Below are 4,128 nucleotides of genomic sequence, written 5' to 3'. Positions count from 1 at the left end.
CTAATTAGCATGTCCATAACCTTGTATAATTTGTGTATATGTATATGTATGTGTTTGTGGTGAGAACACTGGTTCTCTCATAGCACATTTTGAATATAGCTTTTTACAATGTGCATGTGTGCCTGCTAAGTTGCTTCAGTCGTGTCTGACTCTTTGTGACTCTATAGACTATAGCCCAGCAGGCTCCTCTGTCCATGGGATTCTACAGGGAAGAATACTGGAGTGGGTTGCCATGCCCGCCTTCAGAGGATCTTCCCAACCCAGGGATCAAACCCTCGTCTCTTACATCTTCTGCATTGGCAGGCAACTTCTTTACCACTAGCACCACCTGGGAAGCCCCAGTTTTTTTTGTTTGTTTGTTTAAATACATGTCAACTAATAAAATGGAATTAGGGTGGGGAGGGATTGCATTTCCCTCATTTGGGGGTTCAAAATTAGCTTTTTCTGTCATCAAATTAGTTGCAAATGTTCATTTGTGGGAGGAAAGACAAAAACAAAAACCTTTAGTTTACAGGCTGTAAAAAAGAAAAAAAAAAAGGACCAGATTTGGGTCACTGGCCGTGGTTTACTGGCACCTGACCTAAATCATTCACAGGTGCATCATAGATTTTTAACAAATACCTGTTTCCTCCTCCATGAAGTAAGCTGACTGGATCCTACTTAACAGAATGGCACCCCTTTAAAGGGAATGATGGTTTCAAAAACCTGCTAAGACTTTCTCCTTAGTCATCAAATCTCACAGCTGGCTCCAGCTGTCCATTACAGTGGAAGCAGCAGGTCTGTTAAAAAAAAAAAAAAAAAACTGTGCCTCAGTTTTTCTCTTCCATAAAATGGTGATAAATGTTTTCTTTATGTTTTATAATCCAGTCAGTGGTAATGATTATACCAGGAAGTGGTAATAGTATTAGAACAAAGAGAGAAGGAAAAAAACCTGTATTTTAAAAAATCAGTTGTGAAATCATTTACAAAATATATATCTGATAAAAGCTCTATATCTAGGTTTTGTAAAGAACTCTCGGGGGATTGGCTGCGGGTGGTGCTGCAGATAAGCTCCTGTGTGGAGACAGCAGGAAACTTTGTCGCGACGTCTCATGCCATTGTGTGGGTACGGCCTACCAAGAGGCCAGAAGGCAGAACTTCCGCTGACTGTGAATCTGTGAATAAGTGCCTGGAAGGTGTTTGTAAAATATATGAAGAGCATCTGAAACAGCCCCTCTATCCCATATGATATCAGTCAGTTGTTTGATTTTATTGATGACCTGGCAGACCTCAGCTGCCTTGTTTACCGAGCTGATACCCAGATATACCAGCCTTATAACAAAGACTGGATCAAAGAGATCTACCTGCTCCTTTGTGGACAGGCCAAACAGGCTGGGGAATAGTTTGAATATGGAAGCATTAGGGAGAAGGGGGGGGGGGCTTGGAGCACAGGTGTGTGCAGCGTGCTGTAGTGGAAGTTTTGTATTATAGTAATCCTGTTTCCTAGGTCTTCCCAGGTGGCACTAACTGTAAAGAACCTGCCTGCCAATGCAGGAGACACAAGAGACATGGGTTCAACCCTTGGTTAGGAAGATTTCCCTGGAGGAGGGCATGGCAACCCACTCCAGTATTCTTGCCTGGAGAATCCCACGGACAGGATACCCTGGCGGTCTACAGCCTGTAGGGTCAGAAGGAGTTGGACACAACTGAAGCGACTTAGCACAGATGCAATCCTGTTTCAATCTTGGTAAACCTTAGCTAGGATTGAATTTATTAGATAAAATGTGATGATCTTGTTCAATCTGAAACCACTTTTTCCCCCTTCCCCCCTTCTTTTTACTTAAACATTTTTATGATGATTCAGATGGAAATTGGTTTTTGTCAGTTAATGTTGGCTCCAGTCTCTCAAACTGTTCATACTTGCTTTATAACATTCACTGTACTAACCCTTCTTCAAACTGAGGTGGAGGTGGTGGCACAATTTAGTTATGTCCTCCAGATAAAGTCTTAGTGAAAAACAAATGTTCTTTAGTCATATATAAAGGACTCTCAAAACAATAAAAAGAAAAGAATTTAAAAAGTAGGCAAAATATTTGAACAAACACATCATCAAATAAGATATAAAGAAGCACATGAAAAGGTGTTCAATGTCATAAATCTTAGAGGAATGCAGATAGAAATCTCAATGAGATACTGACACACCTTGATCAGAATAGCTAAAATTCAAAACAAACACACAAAACTGAGCCAAAAAAGCAAACATTATCAACTGTTAAAAATCTGAGAACTGAAGCTCCCACAACCTTGCTGATGGGATTGGAAAATGGTACAGCCATTTTGGAAAATAGTTTGCCAATTTCTAAGCTAAACATGTGCATGTCTGTGCTCAGTCACTCAGTAGTGTCTGACTCTTTGCGAGACCCTATGGTCTGTAGTCTGCCAGGCTCCTCTGTCCATGACATTTTCACAGCAAGAATACTGGAGTGGATTGGCATTTCCTCCTCCAGGGGATTTTCCCTGACCCAGGGATCAAACCTACATCTCCCGTATCAGCAAGAGGATTCTTTACCACTGAGCCACCTGGGAATCCCAAAGTTAAACATACACTTACCATATAACCCAGTAAATACCCTAGATGTGTACCTGAGAAATAAAAACCTATGCTTCCACAAAAATCAGTATGTGAATGGTTGTGGTGACTTTTTTCATAATGCCTCCAACTAGAAATAGCCTGTCTATCAACTTGTGAATGGATAAAACTGTGGTATATCCACACAACTGAAAACTAGTTAACAAAAAAAAAAAAAAAAAAACACAATAATGTGGATGAAACACAAATGCATTCTGCTAAGTAAAAGAAATCATATTCAACAGGCTGAATATTATATAATTTCATTTATACGACATCCTGGAAAAAGCAGAATTACAGAGACAGAAATTAGATCAGCAGTTTCCAGGAACTGCAGTTCGAAGAAGGGATAATTAAAAAAAGTGGCAGAAATGTTTTAGTTCTTGACTGTGGTGGTGGTTAACATAACTGTATGCATTTGTCAAACTCATATAACTACTTCCTCCCCCAAACTGTGATTTTTTTTTTTATCAGAATGTAATTGCTTCACCATTCAATATCATGGTAATTCAAGTCTATGCCCCAACCAGTAATGCTGAAGAAGCTGAAGTTGAACAGTTCTATGAAGACCTACAAGACGTTCTAGAACTAACACCCAAAAAAGATGTCCATTTCATTATAGGGAACTGGAATGCAAAAGTAGGAAGTCAAGAAACACTTGGAGTAAGGGGCAAATTTGGCCCTGGAGTCCAGAATGAAGCAGGGCAAAGGCTAATAGACTTTTGCCAAGAGAACACACTGGTAAAAACACCCTCTTCCAACAACACAAGAGAAGACTCTACACATGGACATCACCAGATGGCCAACACCAAAATCAGATTGATTATATTCTTTGCAGCCAAAGATGGAGATGCTCTATACAATCAGCAAAAACAAGACCAGGAACTGACTGTGGCTCAATCATGAAATTCTTATTGCCAAATTCAGACTGAAATTGAAGAAAGTAGGGAAAACCACGAAACCATTCAGGTATGACCTAAATCAAACCCCTTATGACTATACAGTGGAAGTGAGAAAGAGATTTAAGGGACTAGATCTGATAGAGTGCCTGATGAACTGTGGATTGAGGTTCATGACATTGTACAGGAGACAGGAAGCAAGACTATCCCCAAGAAAAAGAAATGAAAAAAAAAACAAAATGGCTGTCTGAGGAGGCCTTACAAACAGCTATTAAAAGAGGAGAAGCCAAAATCAAAGGAGAAAAGGAAAGATATAGCCATTTGAATGCAAAGATCCAAAGAAGAGCAAGGAGAGATAAGAAAGCCTTCTTCAGTGATCAGTGCAAAGAAATAGAGGAAAACAATAGAATGGCAAAGACTAGAGATCTCTTCAAGAAAATTAGAGATACCAAGGGAACATTTCATGCAAAGATGGGCTCAATAAAGGACAGAAATGGTATGGAACTAACAGAAGCAGAAGATATTAAGAAGAGGTGGCAAGAAAACACAGAAGAACTGTACAAAAAAGATCTTCACAACCCAGATAATCATGATGGTGTGATCACTCACCTAGAGCCCGAC

At 39.7% G+C, this 4,128-nt stretch overlaps 1 pseudogene; it reads left to right on the top strand.

Moving 5' to 3' along the window:
* The first annotated feature begins 635 nt into the window (after positions 1-635).
* On the top strand, positions 636-1,382 carry LOC104992566 (annotated as a pseudogene).
* The last annotated feature ends 2,746 nt before the right edge of the window (positions 1,383-4,128 follow it).

This window comes from Bison bison, unplaced genomic scaffold, assembly GCF_000754665.1.
Source record: "Bison bison bison isolate TAMUID 2011002044 unplaced genomic scaffold, Bison_UMD1.0 scf7180017864217, whole genome shotgun sequence".
Classification (NCBI taxonomy): Eukaryota; Metazoa; Chordata; class Mammalia; order Artiodactyla; family Bovidae; genus Bison; species Bison bison.
This window is presented reverse-complemented; position numbering and strand designations above follow the sequence as displayed.